General features: G+C 31.3%; 1 pseudogene; it reads left to right on the forward strand.

The window, feature by feature from the left end:
- Nucleotides 1-1254: 1254 nt before the first annotated feature.
- Nucleotides 1255-22731, forward strand: part of LOC127092855 (uncharacterized) — a 28528-nt pseudogene continuing 7051 nt past the window's right edge.

A 22731-nucleotide genomic window follows, 5' to 3' on the forward strand; every position in this document is an offset into this window, starting at 1 on the left:
AGAGAAGAATAATTTGCAATTTCAACTCCAACATTTTCTATTTGTTGCTCGTCAAGCATCAAACTTGAATAATTTATCAACTATTCAAGAACTATGTTCATGTTTGATTGCATCTGGACAGGCTGAAACTTACTTCTTGATTGATAGACTACTTCGTCTTATCATGACTCTTCCCGTTTCTACGGCCACAACTGAGAGGTCTTTTTCAGCAATGAAAATTATTAAGACTAAGTTGAGAAACAAGATGGATGATGGGTTTCTTGGAGATAGCATGACAGTATATATTGAAAGGGAGATTAGTGCAAGCATTAGTTCGGAGTCAATTATTGACGATTTCAAGTCACTCGGAACGCATAAAGCATTACTTTAAGGTAGTTTTAAGTCATGTAATTTAAATTTTTAGTAATTAACTTTGTATTTATTTTAACTTTAATGTTTTATTTAAAATACTATTTACATTTTATTTATAATCTTTATTTTACGTTAGCGGTCATCCCAAAAAAATTTATCTGGCTCCGCCACTGTTTGGGCTCCCTTCCTATGTGGAGAAAGACCTAAATATGATTAACGCATTTGTCTCACTTATTTAAGTGGAGAGGATCAATTTAGAGTTGAGAGAGATAGAGAGAAAATAAGGATCAAAAGAGAGAAAAGAGGAGAGAAACACATTCCCGTTTTTCTGCAACCAGTGTCACTAAATTGACGATCCTGAATTTGTTAATCATCGGATCGAGCTCAAATTTGGAGGGCAGTTTCGTAACACCTGTATTTAACTTTTGACATTTCAGAATTTCAAAACAAGTTTTGAGGTGAGAGATATCTGCTTCACATTGAAGCTATATATTTGGGTATTTTTTTGGTTTTTTTATTCTTATTTGTAAGCTAGTTTGCTTTGTGAATTGCGGTTGTTAGCACTAGTTTGTGAATCACTTTGAGAATTTATTGTATCCTTAATTGATTATAGTGGAGTTATTTCTTTGGTTTGGACGAGTCATGATTTTTACTCTCATATTGAGGGGTTTTCCACGTTAAAATATCGGTGTTCTTTGTGCCTTTATTTGTTCGATTTGCCGTCTTATATTTATTGTTGATCCACAAGATTCCTACAAGTGTGGAAAATTTAATATCTGATGTGTATTGGTCTGTTATTGTGTCTTAATTTCCCATCAGAGTGGTATTAGAGCTCTTGGTTAAGGGTTATTTTACTTTTTTGAATGATGGAGTCAAATACAAAGATGAAGATGGTATTGTTAAATGGTTCTAATTACCATTTATGGAAGGGTAAGATGAAAAACTTACTATTTATGAAGAAATTGCATTTACCGGTTTTTAGTTTCGCAAATTCGGATTTTGTGTTTGATGAAGAATGAGAGTTTGATCATCAACAGGTATGTGGTTTTATTCAAAAATATGTAGAAGATAATATTTATAATCTTATTGCTAATGAGCCACATGCAAAAACTTTGTGGGAGAAGATAGAGTCCTTGTATGCCTCTAAATCAGGGAATAATGAATTGTTCTTATTGAATAGCTTCATAAGTTTGAAGTATAAAGAGAAGACTTCTATTTTATATCACTTAAGTGAATTTCAAGGGCTCATTGATCAGATTCCAGGAATGAGTATCAAATTTGATGGTGAACTTTTGAGTATGTCTATTGTTATCTTTACTAGAGTCTTGGGAGACGTTTCAGGGTTCTATCACAAGTTATGCTCCTTTTGGTGTTATATCTTTGGAAACGACTAAGGATGGTATTCTTAATGAGGAGACGAGAAGGAAGGCATGAGCTCTTTATCTCGATCAGAGGTACTTGTCACTTAAAATAAGGGGATAAATCATAAAAATGAACTGAAGGGTGGTACACAGAATAGCATAAGCAAGTCAAAGCCGCGAAACAAGAACCTAGAGTGTCATTATTGTCACAAAACAAGACAGATGCATAAGTATCGCTATTAGTGGAAAAGAGATAACAAAGGCAAGAAAGGTAAGTCTAAATAAAGAGACCATGAAGATCATGATGATGATCGTGTTACTACTACTACTACTGATGATCTTGTTATTCTCTTTGATCATGAGTCTGTTAATCTTGTAGCAGACGAGAACTTATGGGTAGTTGATAGTGATGCTACATTTCGTGTTACACCAAGGAAGGATTTCTTTACATCTTATACTTCTGGTGATTTTGTAGTGTTGAAGATGGATAATGGTGGTGTATCTAAGGTAATTGGTGTTGGTGATGTTTGTTTTCAAACCAACATGGGAATGCAATTGTTGCTTAGAGGTGTCAAACATGCTCCAGATGTCGGCTTTAATTTGATTCATTAGCATATGCTTGATGATTGTGTTTATGACAATCAATTTGGTTCTAGAAAGTGGAAACTCAAAAAAGGTAACTTGGTTGTGCCTAGAGGGGAAAAGTTTTCTAAATTGTATTGGACAAAAAAATTGGTTGCTAGGAACAGTGTGAATGCTATCAACATGGAAACATCTTTGTGGCACCGAAGACTTTGTCGTATTAGTGAAAATGGGCTAAATGTTTTGGCCAAAAAGGATGTTCTTCCTGGATTAAAGAATGTCGATTTGGAGAAGTGTTCTCATTGCATGGTTGGTAAAAAAACTAGAGTATCTTTCAAGAGACATCCTCCCTCAAGGAAGTTAAAGTTGCTTCAATTGATACATTCTGATGTTTGTAGTCCATTAAAGGTAAAATCCTTTAGTGGTGCATCTTATTTTGTTACCTTTTTTGATTACTACTCCAGGAAACTATGGTTTATGCTTTGAATACAAAAGACCAAGTGTTGAAATATGTTCGTTCAGGCAATGATAGAGAGTATTATGGACCATTTGATTCCTATTCCAAGCAGCATGGTATTGCACATGAAAAGACTCCTCCTAAAACTACTCAATTGAATGGTTTAGCATAGAGGGTGAATCGAACACTAATTTAGAGAGTAAGATGTATAATCTCTAAAGCTAAGTTGCCTAATCATTATCGAGGCGAAGCACTTTACACGGCAGTTGCCTAATAATTTTAGCTGACAAAATTGTAGACTTTTTCAAAACCAATCTTGAAGATAAGACATTATTTTTCACAAACATTTTAGAAAGATCAATAACTTCCTTAACTACCACCACCTCATCGACCAATTGTCTACCTTTGATGAAAGCTAAACTGTTAGTATATATAAGAGAATCAATTACTTTTGGCAACATATCGACCAAGACATTAGCTACTAACATGTACATGTTACCAATAAGAGAATTCGGTCTAAAGTAACATAGATGGAGAAGGATTCAATTTCAAAATTAATGAAATGAAGTAGGAAAAGAAATATTTATGGATCCTTGCATTCATGTAAAATTGGTCAAACATAATACTTGTGTCCTCTTAGAGAAGTTATCATAAGATTTTGAAGAATTATAAATTAAACTCAGTAGGCTCTAAGCCTTTATTACCATCACAATACTTAAACATATTATCAATATTTGGAAGACAAAAAATGAGTCAATAGTGAGTCTCACTTAGCAAGAAATATGATGGATAATGAGATACCATTTAGACTATGGTGGTAAAAAACCACCTCAGTGAAGTGGACGAGGAGTATTGGGTACCTTGGCACGTACCTTATCACCACCTCGACCCAACTATTCTCAACTTTCTCAACCACAATATGATTTATAATATGCCTCTCTTTCATTCAACAATGAAAATTACCTTCATTTACTCAGTTATTCTTTGCCTTTGAAACCTCCGAGATTCCTTAGTTTTTGGCAGATATCAGGTTATGTTCAAGTCAAACTACATGATTATTTTTCTACAATGAAAAAATGGGTCCCTTGTACTATAATATAAGTATTTTAATAACAATAATGAGAATATCATTTTTTGAATTTATATCTCCAAAATCTGGGTACCAATATTATAATATTGCATTTGAAAGCTTTTAATTTCTCTTTCAACGTGTAGTCCATACGTCTAGTGATGTTAGACTCAACCCAAATTTTGGACACCTCCTTCCTCAACTCATGGTGCACGAGGAAATGACTATTAAACCTGAAGAGTTTAGGTTGCCACAACTTTGGGGAAGACATTAGCATAATGATTTAAAACATGTCTCTAAAGAGCCCACTGTCTAACCTCACCCCAAATGTCGAACCATCTAATTTATTAAAAAACTTTATCTAATTCGCTTATGGCATTACTATTATGTTGAAACAACGTTTTTGGATAAGCGCTTACCACTGTACTAAAAGCAATTGTTATTAGTGAGGGTGCAACTATATTCCCTTATATTATAGAGTCCTAAAGGGGTTGTACCTATCCCACCTAGCCCATCTTAGTTGTCATGGGTTGGATGTTAAGCCCATAAAATAGTATTTGTGATGTTGGATAAATAAATCCACAATCTCCCCTCTAGTGACAGTCGGATGGATTCGAATCCATGACCTTGCTATGATACCAGTTATTGGATCAAGCGCTCACCACTACGCTAAAAGAAGTTGATGTTAGTAAGGGTGCAACTATATTTTCTTATAGTATAGGTCCCTTAAGGGGTTATACCTAGCTCGCCTAGCCCATCCTAGACGCCATGGGTTGGAATGTTAAGCTCATCAAATTGCACCGATGATGTTGGATAAATAAATCGAACACAAGTAACATCTTGTTGGACATGTGACTCCAAAATTAAGAATGGGGGTTGAATTGCGTAGGTTTGAAAAACAATGTTCAAATAAAAAAATCTTTGATAAAATTAGAGTTTAAAACAAGTTTGTAAAATAAATAAGGAAAAACAACGAAATAAATAAAATCAGAGTGGAAAGAAAGAAATACAGTAGAAGTAAATAAATGATCAAAGTGTAAAGAGATATGGGAAGAGAAAGATGCATCGAAGATTTATAGAGGTTTGGCCTAACCACTTAGCCTACTCTTCTCTCCAAGAATTTCTTTTTGGGAATTTCCACTATGATGTGAGCTTTTTACAGGTTTTGCCTATGAACCACCTTACAAACGAATTGGAGTTTTACAAAGGCTCCCTTCAAACTAAACAGAAGTTTTAATAATGGCTACCCTCCGAACTAAACTCGAGATTTTGTACAAGGTTAATCCCAAACCATATGAGAGCTTTTACACTAGGTTCAACTCACGAACTAAGCGGAGATTTTAACGGACAGTCTCTTGAACCAAAGGAGAACTCTTATACCAGGCGAAGCTCACGAACCAAACGAAGGTTTTTACATAAATCTTCATAAACCAAATAAGAGATTTTAACTTAGTTTAACTCATAACCAAACAGCAAAAATCTCACAAGAGATATTACAAAATTTCCCCCACACCAGAACCATATACCTGATAGGTAAATTTCACTCTCAAAGTATTAAGGCAAAAGTGAAGAAGAAATAAAGAGAGAGAAGAGAGTGAAGAGTGAGAAATAGTATTTAAAATACGTTTTCTAGTGTAAATTAAAAGAGAAATGAGTTCTCTATTTATAGGATAAAGTATTACTTAATCCATGGGATTTTTAATGCTCATAATCAATTATGAATATCAGATAATCGATTATGTAGTTCAAATAAGGAATATTTTTAAATGACGATGTCACTAATCGATTATAGCTTTCTCTAATCAATTATTAGGGTTGCAAAAGTGATAATTGATTAACCCTAATGGGTTAATCTATTATGTCGTGTAAAAATCCTCATAATTGATTAGAATGAGTCATTAATCATTTAGCTGGGCACAAAAAGGTTTTTCTGTAGTTTTTAATAAAATCAAAGTGGCTTTCCGATTACTCGAAAGTATGTGTGTAGTTTGCCTTAGTAATTGAAGAGCTAATAGTATACATTTAGACACATATCATTTGACATATACATGAAGAGCTTTCACACTCTATTTCTTTCACAACTATGAAGATTCAAGATCCCTTGTTTGATTCAACATGATTCAGCACTTCATTTGGGACTTAACTTCTTTTATCTGATGAGGCTTGATAAGGGTTCCTTTTAGATATCATCATCGGAGAAATTGCTTGATTGGGATCATTAGGAACTCCACCTAATGCAATTTGACATTAGGTGTTGTCCTCCATAGATAGGCTTTGACATATTGATCTCCAAGCACCACAACTTGATCATCATATCAGATGAAGACTTCACGTTATAGTGTTGTCATCGTCAAAACCAAATAGGTCAACAGAGTGTTACAATCGTTATACCTGCAAACACATAGATCCATACATCTGAACCAATAATGGAAAGACAATAATAAGGCCCATTTTTCTTTCAATGTGTAACTCATCCATCTAATGATGTTGGATTTAACCCAACTTTTGGACACCACCTCCCTAGATCTTGGTGCAGGAGGTAATGATTATTATACCTGGAGTGTTTAAGGCCTAACAACTTAATCAGGACTTTAGCACAAGCAAACAATAATCTCAAATATCCCTTAAAGAGTTCATTGTCTAACATCCCCATATAGAAGGAACCCCATATTACTTCCCGCTGCCAACGAAAAACCCCACTCGCAATCTGATTTACGCCAAAGAAAATGGCAAAGTGAAGAATCAACCATTTCCAATTTGATCTCATGAATAGTTCAAACATCCAAATATTTTATAAGATTAGTCATTTCACCTTATTCTTCTTGATACTCCCCCTAACCCTTTAATATTAAAAGATCAAACAGTCATTGATCTTAAATACATATTTCCAACCTTTTTTGAGATGTTGCGCATCTCAAGCCCGACAAGACGATCAACTTAAAAAGACACAAATTTATTTTCATCATAATAGAAATTTCTTAACATTTAAGTGATGACATGAATTTATTGAAAAAATCTCAAATTCTACATCTATTAAAGAAATTTTTTATTAAAAAATTATATAGTCTCTATTCTCACCTATTCTCACCTATCAAATAGAATGATAGAATTAATTACTATGCACTATCGATGTAAAAAGTTTTACATTGTCGATTCATAATCATCACCCGTTTGTTTTACTTTATAGGTTTTTAAAATAAAAGTCAAACTTATTTAAATATTCAACGTCTAAGATTAACTGACTGTGTAAAATTACACTATCAATATATTTCAATTAAATCATAGAATGATTAGTAGATAAACTTTGTAACTATTTTAACAATCAATGAGAAATAGAATTTTTATCACATTCGGTTCAATCTTTTAGGATTGTAAGAAGCATAGTTGACTAAAATATGACGAATAATTCCAATATTTTATAGTAGCATGTTTTCTACTTCTTTTGCTTATTCTTTTTGACATGCTAATACAGAGCAGAAAAACGTGCTTGTAGACTGATAGATTCCTCACTAAATTTCAAAGCATTTTATTTGCTTTCACTTTTTATTCTTTATTTCTAGCCCCATTTTAAAAATTCTGTTATAGAAAACATTATCACCCCCAAATTAAGCATTAAATCTCTGGAATTGTTGGGTCTATAATTGGAATTTGAACATATAACAAAAGTAGTAGTATTCTTGAGAGCACCTTTCTGACAAAAATGTCACATGTTCAATATTGGCATATATATCCTCAATATTTTTTGTAATATGCTTGCTTTTAACTAATCAGAGTAAACCTACTAATAATATGTTAATTAGAAAAAACTAGATTCATAATTATTTGAGTTTTTCTATTTTTTAAATTTAATATATAATCTAAGATTGACAAAAATTTAAAATATCAATGGCGTCATAAGAATTCTATTTAAGTCAAAATAAATTTTTATATAAACTTACTCAAAAAAAAATTGTTTACATCTAATAAATTTTGAATTTAAATTGTATTGATAAATTGATAAATATAATGTGATTGAAAAATAAAAAATTTAGAATATTAGCTCAAAATATATAAATATTAATTTAATTGATAAAGTTTAGGTTAAACGTCATTATAAAATTTAAATTTTAATATTTATGATTGTGTAAGTTAGTATTTAATTATTATTATTTTTCGTCTACAATCAAAAATAATCAATCAAATTTTTTAATATAAATTAATCGTCGTCAAACTTTATGATTTGCACCAATAAAAAATTGTAATTTTTACATTTGATGTATTTTCATGTTTTTAAAATGTGTGTTTAAATGCTTTAATATTGGTCTTCCGAATCTCTTTAAATATTTAATCATTGAGTAACGAAAAAAAAGTGTCCATTCAATATTATTAATGATAGAAGCATCATCATGAAACCATTATTCTGCATTCTTGTTTAAGCTAAAAGGATCACTTTTTCAGGGCCAAAGTTCAATGCATTTGGCAATTTAACACATTTTTTTAAAAATGTTTTTTTTTAAGTGAGAGATGTTAACAAGGCAAAGGAAATTGCTCTCTAAACCTTACGAGGAACTCTCCCAACCAGGGATGTTCAATAAAAATCTGAACTAAAATTAAAATAACTGAATCATTATATTTGGTTAATGAACCAATCATATTGTACTAACAGTTTAAGAACCGAACCATATTGTACTAATAGTTTAAGAACCTAATCGAAACTGAAATCAAACGGAATCGAAATTGAAAAATAGTTTTAAATTAAAAAAAAATTAACGGTTCGGTTCTTTAGCAAATGGTCCAGTTTGAAAAAATTGTCTTCTAACAATTCGGTACGGTTTGGAATTTTTAAACGGTATACCAAACCAATAATTTTGGCTCGGTTTGGTTATGAGTAAATTAAAACGGTTCAGTTCGGTTCAGGTGAACTTTAACTACGGTTTGGTTCGGTTCAGTTCAGTTTTCTCATAAAACCATACCATGAACTGCCCTACTCCCACCAACGTGAAAAATCATAGTTGTTTCTGAATTTTGGAGATTTATTTTTGGACACATCAGTTTTACATACTCAGCAATCTAAATTGTTAAGACACCTTATTTTGTTAAAATTTAGTTCGAATATGCATTTTCATATCAACATTAGGGTGGGTTCTGAGATGCATCTCCGTAAAAATACTTGATTCAAAATTCAATCATGTTTTCGAGATAAATCTCCAGACGCGTTTGTTTCATATACTCACGCCAGATCATTCCATCTTCCTCCTTCATTTTCAGCAAACACTAAAAAAACCTCATTTTGATCTCTTTTGTTGCAAAGTCATTTACAAACCCCATTTGATCAAGTTTCTACAAGATTCTTCAAGTTCACTCACTTTATTCTACTTCAGTTGTTACAAAGTCAAACACTACATTCAAGGTTCTCATCCACAATTTTAATTTGGTAAATTTCTCATTTCATTTCTTTTTTGAGTTTTGGATGATGTTTTAAGTAACATAGATTGTTTAAGATACATTAGATAGTAGTACATTCTAAAGAGATAGCTGGTATAGACATGCATTTTCGGTTTCTTTCATTGTTAAGAATCACGAGTTCATTTGGAGATACATCTCTGAATTTTCTATGCACTGTTTTCGGAGATGTATCTCCGAAATTGGCCTAGTTGCATTTTGGTTGTATTTTGATGTGAAATTTTGATTTTATTACATGTGCAATGGCTGAAAATAACCAGGACATACTTAGGCTCAGTCATGTGTCCCAACACGCGTCTGTAAGACGTGAGAGGGTCAGGGGAAGGGCCACAAGTCGATGTTACCTTGTTTGATGGTTCACAAGGTTGAGGTTCAAAACCATCTGATTCTATTTCTCATAGTCGCATGTCTCAGGCATCTACTTCTCAGGCATGTTTTTATGAAGCCCATGTTGAATCCCTTAAAGCATATGAGGCCAATCAGGAGAAACTCGATGCTGATAAAGAGAGGTGTATTTAGTTACTTTTGCATTACATATGTTTTTAACTAACTTAATTATGATTGATGGTGATATGTTTTTTAGAGGAGCGTCCGTGTTTAAAATTTGTAAACCACAAAAGGAAGATTTTAGATTTAGAACAGCCCGATGATGTTTGGTTCAAGAATGTTATCTGATACTTTAGGTTTGCCGATTTATGTGTTTTTGTGTACACTACCATAAACCATGGAATGCAAACGGAATTTGCAAAGAGATGGAATTCAGAGACATCATCTTTCTACCTTCTTATTGGGGAAATGACCATCACCCTAGATGACATCACATGCCTCGCGCATCTTCCCATCAAAGAAAAATTACTTGACCACTCAAGGATCGGTCGAGAGGAAGCCAGCGAGATGCTGGTTACATATTTTGGAGCTTAACCAATTGATGCGGAATGAGATAGCTGGCACAATAGGTGTTCATGCTAGATTTAAATTTTTGGAAGAACTTTATAAAGACCACCTGCATATGATTGTAGATACTGATGGTGATGATATGCAGGTTGAGTACCACCGGCAATGTGCATTGAGATGTTACCTCTTGTTCCTAGTTGGCACGTCCATGTTTGTGGACAAAAGACCAACCTACGTCGATGTGGTATATCTTAAATACTTCATCGACTTTCCAGTGATTCACGAGTACAATTAGGGGGGCGCCTCTTTGGTATACATGTCCTTGAAGTTGGGCAAGGATTGTCTTTGAAAGACAAAGTAGATGATAGGAAACTTAACACTGCTTACGCTAATTTACTGTTACTAATATTTTCATAACTCTTTTGTTACACTTTTTATTAATACTTTATTTGAACCATTTTCAGGGATGGATCATCTCTCACTTTCCTCGAATCTCTAGGTGGGAATATGTGGCTGATTATAGTAAGGATTGGCCATGTGTTTGCGCCTTTTTCCCGTTCAGAGGGAAACAGGTGATCGAGTCCTTTCGGGTGTATCTTGATTGTCATGTAGCTGGTGATATTTCCTTCTGTACATACGGGGGTCACCGTGGACGCGTCAGCTAGACATCATCTTGTTATACTCTAGATAGTTGGCTTGTGTGTTAGATGTGATGTATTTGTATCTGCCCGAGAAAGTGACGCGCTAGTTTGGGTATTTATTGGTTATTCTGAGACACATTTCAGAGTAAGCTCCTCCTTCTGTCCGCCACAAAGATCTTGATGTCATACTTGAGGATTTCGAGCATCATTTGGTACTAGAGGGCTATTGTAGGGCGTCATCTCATGTACATTGGGTTTATGCAGAGGGATGCATGACATGGTTTTATAGGGTGTCACATCCTATCATGACACTGAACGCTCCTGGAAGACCATCTAGGCCTTCTAATCAGAAGGTACTAGAGCCTAGGGGTGACCGCACCCAAGATGTATGTGGCGTCTGTTGACGTATTATGGATATGGCGAGATCGGGCATAGAGGCAAGGCTTTTTGAGAAAGACAGTCAACATATGTCCCTCGTAGAAGGCATTATTGTCGAGGCCTGAAATTCTTTGTAGTACAGGCGGAGAAGCCAGGGGTTAGACACACGCAATAGTTTATGTTTGGTTGTATTTTATTTATTTTTTTGCATTTTCTGACAAATGTTATGTGTATCTTTTTTTAATGTATGTGTAGTATGTTTGAATCAATTAATGTATGCATTTTTTAATTTATGGCCTAAAATGACCTAAAATATAAGTTGGCCTCACAAGGTGTCAAATTTAGAACAAAGTTGTTGTCTAAAATGCACTCATGGGGTTTTCGGATATGTATCCCCGAAATATCTCATGTTATGTGCAATAAACATGCACCCAATAGCTTAAAATAAATTCAAGAGTGTTTACGGAGATGCATCTCCGAACACACCATAAATAATTTTCAAAGATACACCTTCGAATAATATTTTGCCAATATAAGGGTGTGTATCTGAGTTATGAGAGCTTGTGTGATTTTAAATATGTTCAGAGATGTATCTCCAAATACAATAAAGACTTTTTTAAATCTTCAGAGGCGTAGGGTGCACCTCATGGGTGAGACAAGCATTGCCTTAAAGCAAAAAGAAGCTAAGAGGTAATAATAAATTATAAATCATATATTACCTACAATATGTTGGTCTAAATTTGTATGCAAGTGGTAAAAACTTTAATTCTTAATTCCTAGGTATGAAATAATTTAATTGAAAGAGAAGAATTTACTTTGTATACCTCACATGTTTCTTTGATGGGGACTAATCACACTAAATGACTATGAAAATTTTCTACTTGTCTCTAACAAAAATAAAATTTACATTATTACTCTCTCCTTCAAAATTATTATCTTATCGTATAAAACTATTTGTCCCAAAATAAGTGTTGCATTTTAATTTTCAATGCATTTCTAATGTTTATCTTCCAATTATGCACTCTAACTAATACTCTCTATTCTAATACTTGCAATGTAATAAAAATATTTTTCTCTCTTTCATTTATCACATTTTTTTAATTTATGTGAAATGATCAATTATGACAATTATTTTAGGACGGAGTGTTGATTGCATTATGAGTGATATTATGGGTAAGTATTTATTTATCGTCTCCACATGGATTAGTGTTATATCATTATCGTTTAATACTTACTATAATTTTAAGCTTAAGTTTGTAAGGTTTATTTTAAAATCTAAGCTATGTAAAATGGATAATAGAAAAATAAAGTTTCGGAGAGGTGTGAACTTGTCAAGATTAAATTTCATCCACCGATCAAATATGTAATTTACCAATGAGTAGTACACAATCATAAACATTCGTCAATATCATCATGTATCGCTCACAAGAGGGTTCATGTCTAAACTTCTGTCGAGAGCTCTACCATATTATTTAATCGATGATCTCCCAGTCTATCAAACAATGTGGAGCATTAAGATTCGATACTCATGTGAATATTAAACCTAAATTTATGTCTAGATTTTAGAATCTAACATAATGTTTATCCTCGATCTATATTCTAAGAGTACTTCTCAGTAACGGTTCAAATCATAAGATAAATATGTAAATAATAATAACATCTATATAGATTTATGAATAGATTGTATACAACATCATGATTAATAAAAATACATATTATAAAAGTGAACTTACATACAATCCTAACAAGAAAGGAATTTAGCTACACATAGTAGCTAGATACAGAAAAAATTGTAGAGGAACAAGCATCCACCACGATTTCCCAATGATATAAACGAATTCAACTCTGGATCTTCAAGAAGCATCCTAACTTGTTGTTTTCTAAGCTTCACTCTCTCTAAAAGTGGCTTCTCTTGACTATTCCAAGAGAGAAAAAGAAATAATATCTGAAAAACAATAGAGAGGACCCAAATATCTGATTTGGTCCTATTTATACAAAGTTGAGAATTGTCTGTCTCGCCCAGCGAGTAAGGGCTCGCCCGACAAAATCACCTTTAAGTGTCTTTCACCTGGCTCAAACGCAACAAATTGTCATTGGCAAAAATATTTATTCTCGCCCGGAAAAGTCAAAATCTCAAGACCTCGTCGGGCGACTAGTGTTAGATACCCAAAAGTGCTTATTTGAGCTATCAAATATGGGTATCTTTCACTCCATTTCCTTGCTAAATTGTCAAAACCACCTTTGTTTTAGATGAAATGCAATACATTGATAAACGATCTTGGTACCTTTGATTTGTGTGTTATTGTGCAGGAAGAAGGCATGAAATGATTGAAAATGAAGACACAAGAAAGTTGGCAAAGGAACCAAAGAGAAGATGCATTCATCAGCTTGCTCGCTAGGCGAGAGCTGTAGCGAAGGACTCGTTAGGCGAGCTTCCAGCGAACGTTGCAGCGAACGCGTCCAGACTTGGTAAAAAGCGTAGCCAGCACTCACTCGCTAGGCGAGGCTCTAGCGAGTTCCCAGCGAGGATTCCAGTAGCCAAACCTCTCAACCTCGCTGGAGCGAGGGTTGAAGCGTGCCCTTCGCTAGGCGAAGGTTTTGTTCGCTAGGCGAACATGACAGTCTGAGATAGGCTGTTTCTCTGGGCGCAGGTGCCTCATGTGCCTCAATTAGACCCTCGCTAGGCGAGCCATTTTGCTCGCCTAGCAAGCATGACATCCCAGTACAGCTCTATAAGTAGCAAGTGCCACTTTTTGAAGCCATACCTAGTTTTTCATACTTTTGCACTTTTTCTAGATATTTTTACAGCATTGTTCTTAGAAGCTTTTGTGCCCTAAATTTCATTTCTCTTCATCTCTTAACCATCTTTTACAAAAAGAAGGTGGATTCCCATCCAATCTCGATTATTCGACTCGGATGTTGATCAACCTTCTTCCGAAACTTGCCGACCAAGCTACCATGAAAATGAGTAGCTAAGTCCTCCATTTGTCAAGGTTAGATGTAGATGATCACTAGCTTTGTGTGTAAATGTAAGGATCTTCATGTGTAAACTCTTTAATGGTGAATATATGATGAAAACTTTGTTCTTATTCAAAACTCTTTGTGTTGGTTTATGATCGAGAGATGTTTACCAACTCTTAACCTAGGTTTTCATCCAATCTTGTTTGTTAGCTAGAGATAGTAATGAATGATTTTGTTCACCATAAGGTTGAACCAAAAAGTTGTCATTTTGATAGGTTGTGTTAGAGATAAACAATCGATCAAAATGGGAAAACTCACAATGTGTGTTCGAGAGAAACACATTGGGAGGACTTTGTGAAATAATTTATCATCTAAAGGAGTTTATAAGATTGTTGACCGAACAAATACATGCAAAGTGATCGTTGAACCCTAACTTTGGCAATATTTCTCAAATATTCAAATCAAACTTTTACCGCATTGTATTACCTTTTTATACAAGATAACGTGATTAAAACCAAAACCCCCTGTGTTACTTAGGCTAAGATTAATACAACCATCGAACGGCGGTGATATCTTACAATCCCTGTGGATACGATAACAAAAACCCGACACTTAAAATTACAACTAACAACTAGCATGAGATTTGCCCCTGGATTTCATTTCTCTGGTCTCGCCAAAGCTCACCCAGCGAGCTCATTTTTCCTTCGTCGGCTCTCGCCCGGCGACCATGCCAGAATTTCTCATCTTGGATTTGTTCCTTGTTCTTTGAATTGTGTCTTTTTCTATGGATTCTTACAACATTTCCTGCACACTAACACACAAATCAAGGATACCAATGCCAATTGCAATTTATATGACATTCGGTGGCAAACATAGGGAATTCAAAGACCGAAAACACAAAATAAAGCGAAAAATGCTAATTTTTATATGCAATTTATAGCCCAATTTGACATTTATCAAACTCTCCCCAACTTTGAACTTTGTTTTTCCTCAAACAAGAAGTTTACTAACCTAAAGAAACAAGAATAACTACCAAGATATCATTATCAACAAGTTTTTAGAAAAGAAAACAAATGCATGGTTCAAATTATAAAATCACAAGCAAGGTGATGATTACCACTATACTACAATGAAACCATAATTATGAAACAAATTCTAAGTGCAAAACACACGTCAAAATTCTAATGCAACACAATTTCAAAAATGAATCACGCTTAACACACAACTTCATCGATGGATGAAGAACAAACATGAGGGACTTGACTCACACCCAACAATTTTGCTAACATATAGATCAAATTATGCATTCATCCAAAAAAATCATATTGAAAGCATAAAACACAAATCACAAGGACTTCAAGGGTTGTAACGTGGCTTGGGTAACAAAGAAAGGTCATTTATAAAGGTAATTGAAACAAAATATTGCATAATCATATGAGAGAGATCACTTCTCAAATTCCCAAGCATTCACAACTTCATTTATCTTTTTCTCATTGCTCAAATGTTACGCCCTTTCACACAATTTATTAGTACAAAACCTTTTTATTATATTTTTTTTCTTTTTCACTTTTTTTAATTTTTTTTCTTTTTCTTTTTCTTTCTCAGCCTCTTAGCAACCAATATTTTTCTCCCCAACTTGAATACAACCAACATTGCAATGTGAATGCTCCCAAACTTTCTAAAATAGATGTAAAAATTCAAACCACAATTCATGTTTGAAGGTCAAGAAAAAATTTAGAATCCAATCTAAAATCAATGATGAACTACTCTTCGTGTCCAAAGGAAAAATCGCACAGTTCAAAATTGATATAGATTTGTATACTAAGGCTCAAAGGGGTTAACAAATTCTCGTTCACTCACAAGGTAGGTTACTTCTTATCAAGTGGTTGTGTTCAAGATCAAACAAAATGTCATGATCATTTTCATGCTTTCATATAATTCAACACAAATGTAAGATTAAACATAAGTCAAACGAGTTAAAACAAGAATTGTTGCTCTCCTATGCAATTTAGTAAACAATGGAAGTTTCCTCACCTTTGGTTATGATCTAAAGTGATTCAAATATGAACATGTATTGCAAAAGAATGAATGTCATGATATTTATACAAATTACAAGTTTCATAGTCATGCTATGTTCTAGAAAGTATTAAACATGTACCTTGACAAATCTCATATCATTACCATACAAATGCAAGTTGAAACTTTCAAACTTAGAATAATCACTCAATGCTTTTTCAAGTCATTTCAAAAACAAATTTGAGAACAAACACAAAAACTTATATACTATCTACTTGAACAAATTTAAAAAAATACAAATTAAATTAATTAATACAAAGCTATTAAATACTTACTAAGTTGGGTTGCCTCCCAACAAACGTTTATTTAACGTCGTTAGCTCGACGCCTTTCAAGTAGACGCTCCTTCTTGTTGCTTCTTTGTGCTTGGCTAGATGATGTTACTTCTCCCATAGTTACTACTAACCAATACTTAGGAAAACATGATGGGAAACAAATATATACACAATATAGACAAGTTTACAAAGTTTAAAAAGATATAACTATTGCAATGCTTTAATATCTAAACACCAATCTCCGACAACGGCGCCATTTTATTGATTGGCGTATGAGTGCTATTGTGGGTAAGTATTTGTTTATCGTCTCCAGAGGGATTAGTGCGATATCATTTTCGTTCAACAGTTACTATGATTTTAAGTTTAAGTTTGCAAGGTTTATTTTAAAATCTACGCTATGTAAAACGGATAACAGAAAAATAAAGTTTCAAAGAGATGAGAACTTGTCAGGATTGAATTTTATCCATCAATCAAATATGTAATTTATCAATCAGTTGTACAAAATCATAAACATCTTTCAATATCATCATGTACCGCTCACAACAGGGTTCATGTCTAAAATTTTGTCGTGTTTAATCGGCGATCTCTTAGCCTATCAAACAATACGGAGCATTAAGATTCGATACTCATGTGAATGTTAAACCTAAATCTATGTCTAGAGTTTAGAATCTAACAGAATGCTTATCCTAGATCTATATTCGAAGAGTACTTCTCAGTAACGGTTCAAATCATAAAATAAATATGTAAACAAGAATAACATTGATATAAATTCGTGAATAGATTATATACAACGTCATGATTAATAAAAATACATATTATAAAAGTGAACTTACATCCAATCTCAACCAGAAAGGTATTTAGCTACACATAGTAGCTAGATACAAACAGAAAATTGAAGAGGAACAAGTATCCACTGCAATTTCCCTATGATAGAAACGAATCCAACTTCGGATCTTCAAGAAGCATCCTAACTTGTTGTTTTCTAAGTTTCACTCTCTCTAAAAATGGCTTCTCTTGGCTATTCCATGAGAGCAAAAGAAATAATATCCAAAAAATAAGAGAGAGGACCCAAAAATATGATTTGGTCCTATTTATACAAAGTTGAGAATTGTTTGTCTTGCCCCGCGAGCAAGGGTTTTCCCGGCGAAATCACCTTTAAGTGTCTTCCACCTGGCTCAAACGCAGTAAACTGTCATTGGCAAAAATATCTATTCTCTCCCAGCGACCACATCCTCACCCGACGAAGTCAAAATCTCAAGGCCTCACTGGGCGACCAGCACGTGATTTTCCCCTGGATTTCATTTCTCTGGCCTCGTTCGGCGAGCTCGCTTTTCCTTCGCCAGCTCTCGCCCAGCGACCATGCCAGAATTTCTCATCTTGGCTTTGTTCCTTGTTCTTTGAATTGTGTCTTTTTCGATGGATTCTTGCAACATTTCCTACACACCAACACACAAATCAAGGATATCAAAGGCAAATGCACTTTATATGACATTCGATGGCAAACATAGGGAATTCAACGGCCGAAAATACAAAATAAAATGAAAAATGCCAAGTTTTTATATGCAATTTATAGCCCAATTTGGCACTTATCAAACTCTCCCCAACTTTGAAATTTGTTTGTCCTCAAACAAGAACTTTACTAACCAAAAGAAATAAGAGCAACTACCAAGATATCAATATCAACGAGTTTTTAGAAAAGAAAGCAAATGCATGGTTCAAATTGCAAAAGTACAAGCAAAGTGATGTTTACCACCATACTACAATGAAGATATGATCATGAAACAAATTTTAAACACAAAACACATGTCAAAATTCTAATACAACACAATTTCAAAAATGAATCTCACCTAACACACAATTTCATCGATGGATGAAAACAAACATGAGGGACTTGACTCACTCCCAACAATCTTGCTAACATCTAGATCAAATTATACTTTCATCCAAAAAAATCATATTGAAAGTATAAAACACAAATCACAAGGATTTCAATGGTTGTAATGTGGCTTGGGTAAGAAAGAAGGGTCATTTACAAAGGCAATTGAAACAAAAATATTGACTAATCATATGAGAGAGATCACTTCTCAAATTCCCAAGCATTCACAACTTCATTTACCTTTTTCTCATTGCTCAAATGTTACACTTTTTCACACAACTTATTAGTACAAAACATTTTTGTTATATTTTTTTTTCTTTTTCGCTTTTTTTTCTTGCTTTTTTTTCTTTTTCTTTTTCTTTCTCAACCTCTTAGCAACCAACTTTTTTCTCCCCAACTTGCGGCAAACAAAATGGTCAAATTATGTAGTTCATGTTGCTAGTCAAGACACAATCGCACAAACTGTCACAATGTTGGATCAAGCACATCAACATAATTTTAAATGTAATTGTTTTGCTTTATATTAAAAACAACTTTTATTTCATAAATATCATTCAAGTACAATAACTTAAAAACAACAAGTAAATATTAATTTAAACAACAATTAAACAACAACACAAACAAATACAATGATTAAACAACAACACAAACAAATACAACAATTAAACAACATGACTATGCAATTACAATCATCGAAACAATTTCGTAATTACTATACATTATCATGTGAACATCTTTGTCAGTTTTAACATTCATCCAGAAACGAACTTCTCCATTTTGGTTGAACGTTTTATCGAGTATTTGAATTCTTCCGATCTTTTTATCCTCTACAATGTCTTCATCTAACCAATAGATCAAGATCATGTTAAGATGTTTGAACGTCTCTATATAATATATTCCATAGTCGATTCTTTATCGGAGGTTGCACTGTCGAATAAATTAAATCGGCATTTCTCTTGTGAATATAATGACATATATATGAATATGAAGACATTTTAAAAAAAACATGGAAGGAGATAGTAAGAAGATGTGTGAAAAATAATGGGAGGGGACACTATATTTATAGACGGGTAAAAAGAGCAGTAGCCACATGCATTAACTGGATCATGCATGTGCCATTGCATGTGGAGCATTTTACATGCATGCGTCAATACATGTGGCGCCTAGGGGTGTGCATGGATCATGAACCAAACCAAATTGAACCATATATATGGTTCGGTTTGGTTCTTAAAACAATTTTCATAAAACCAATTTATTTTTAGAAATCGGTTTATAAGTGGATCGATTCGGTTTTAAACCGATTTTTCAAAAAAAAATAGTTTAAAAAAAAACAGTTCTAAATCAGTTTCTTTAAAACCAATTTTTTATTTTCTTAAAAAAATCAATTTTATAAAAAAAATAGTTTTTAAAACTATATTTTTAAAAAATCAATTTTGTATCAAAAATAATTTTATTTTCTTTTAACTAACTTTTTTATTTTCACTAATTATAAAACTATTTTATATAAAAAAATATTTATTTTAAAAAATTACTTTAAAATTAACTTTTATAATCACCACAAATAATATCTCGATTAAAAACAATCCCAAAGTATGATGTGTTACATAAAAACGGTCATAAAATAAAATAATTATGAATCATATCTCTTAAATCATAATTGTTCATAAAATAAATAATTCATCAAAAAAATTGTTCAAATTTCTAAAATCTCTCGTAATTGTTCATAAACAAATTTTATGAGGTTTTAAAATATTTTTTCTTTTAAAATTTAAAAAACATAAAAAAAAACAATTTTTTTTAGAAAAAAAAAACAAATATTCAGAAAAAAGAAAAAAAAATATATAAAAAAAATTAAAATTAATAAATTATATTCTGAAAATAAATAAATAAATAATCTTTTTTTTTTAAAAAAACATTTTTTACTGAAAAAAATATAAAATATTTTTGATAAAAAATATCTTTTTTATTTAGAAAAAAATAATAATTTTATTTGAAAAAAAATATTAAATATAACTTTTTCGAAAAAAAAATCCAAATATAATATTTTTGGTGAAAAGAAAAAAGATCTGATTTTTATTTTTAAAATAATTTTTTTATAAAATTTAAAAAAAAAATAAAATATAAAGTTGATTTATAATGTGATAAAACATGAAAACATACAAATATAAAAATTTAACGCATAGTAAAATTTGAATACCAATAACGAAACCAAATTTTTATAATGGGTAACGGTACATATTTGGATAACAAAATGGATACCCCAATTTTTATTTGGTTTGGTTTTTTTAAAGTGGAACAATTTGGATACCAATTTGGTTATGGATAATTGGTTTTTTTTACACTCCTAATGGCGCCTATGTTAAACAATATCAAAGCATGCGCCAATGTGGCACCAAATGCATGTGGCACCTTAGTTGATGTTCTATTTTATTTTATTTTTAGTGTGATTATATAAATATTTTGAAATAGTATTTATTTTCATATCTACTTTTAATATATAAAAGTTAATTACCACCATAATTACTTAATTACCCTAATTACAATCCATAATGCAGCTACTTTCATGTTCCTATAAGTAATTTCGTACTAAACTCTATTTATACTACTAAAAAATATTATCGTTATCTTATTGTTGTTGCAATCTTATCATTCCAAAATAAAATCAATATTCTGAAATCAAATTAATTATTATTAAAAAATTATAGGTAAAATTGTTCCCAATTAAATGCAGTAATGAATATAAAAAATATTTAAATTTACATTTTACTTTTGACTAATCATCTGTAATTTAATTTAATTTTTAATTTTTATTCACAACAAATTTACAACTATTTATTTTCTAATGACAATATAAAATTATAACATTCATATGTGAACTAAATTGAAATATTTATTAACAATAAAAATTTAATAAAAAATTTAATCAAATTATAATAAAACAATTTCTCTACATTTTCATTTAACCATTAATATTGTTATTTATCAAAAAAGTATAAATAATGAATATAATGTCATTTTAAAAATTAAATAACGAATATCATAAATAACTAAAAATTTCATAATTTACGTTATTATTCTTAACTGAATGATGCATATGAATAATAAATATATTACTTTATTTCTAAATATTAACAAAATTAATACATATAAAATTTTTATTAAATTATTTAAAAATAAAATATTTTGTTTGTGTAACATTTTATTATGTGCTATTAATATTTAAAATAAAATTTTATATGTATTAATTTTGTTAATATTTAGAAATAAAGTAATATATTTATTATTCATATGCATCATTCAGTTAAGAATAATAACGTAAATTATGAAATTTTTAGTTATTTATGATATTCGTTATTTAATTTTTAAAATGACATTATATTCATTATTTATACTTTTTTGATAAATAACAATATTAATGGTTAAATGAAAATGTAGAGAAATTGTTTTATTATAATTTGATTAAATTTTTTATTAAATTTTTATTGTTAATAAATATTTCAATTTAGTTCACATATGAATGTTATAATTTTATATATTGTCATTAGAAAATAAATAGTTGTAAATTTGTTGTGAATAAAAATTAAAAATTAAATTAAATTATAGATGATTAGTCAAAAGTAAAATGTAAATTTAAATATTTTTTATATTCATTACTGCATTTAATTGGGAACAATTTTACCTATAATTTTTTAATAATAATTAATTTGATTTCAGAATATTGATTTTATTTTGGAATGATAAGATTGCAACAACAATAAGATAACGGTAATCTTTTTTAGTAGTATAAATAGAGTTTAGTACGAAATTACTTATAGGAACATGAAAGTAGCTTTATTATGGATTGTAATTAGGGTAATTAAGTAATTATAGTGGTAATTAACTTTTATATATTAAAAATAGATTTAATAAAGATGGATATTCACATTATTATAAACATTTATATCATTTAAAAAAACTCATGAAATAAGGACAATAAATATAAGAGACTATTTTTTAAATCATGAAAGAAAATGGATGAATTGATGGACCTGAGTTACACATTTTGGTGAATATAATAATAAAATTTTATAATGGTTTAAGATTTATTATCACTCACAACTCATACCGTTTACTTACATATTAAGTAATTGACTAATTTAATTTTATCATAATTAAGAGTTAATATTCATTTATTATTATGACAACCATATTTTACACGTTTAATAATTATTTTTATGATAATTAACGGTTCATTGGATTCCAATTACATTATTATTTGCAATTTATAATCAATATACATGGTTTACTTATATTATTATTATTATTATTATTATTATTATTATTATTATTATTATTATTATTTTATAAATATTCATATCAATTTTTTAAA

Source organism: Lathyrus oleraceus, chromosome 1 (assembly GCF_024323335.1).
Source record: "Lathyrus oleraceus cultivar Zhongwan6 chromosome 1, CAAS_Psat_ZW6_1.0, whole genome shotgun sequence".
NCBI classification, from domain to species: domain Eukaryota; kingdom Viridiplantae; phylum Streptophyta; class Magnoliopsida; order Fabales; family Fabaceae; genus Lathyrus; species Lathyrus oleraceus.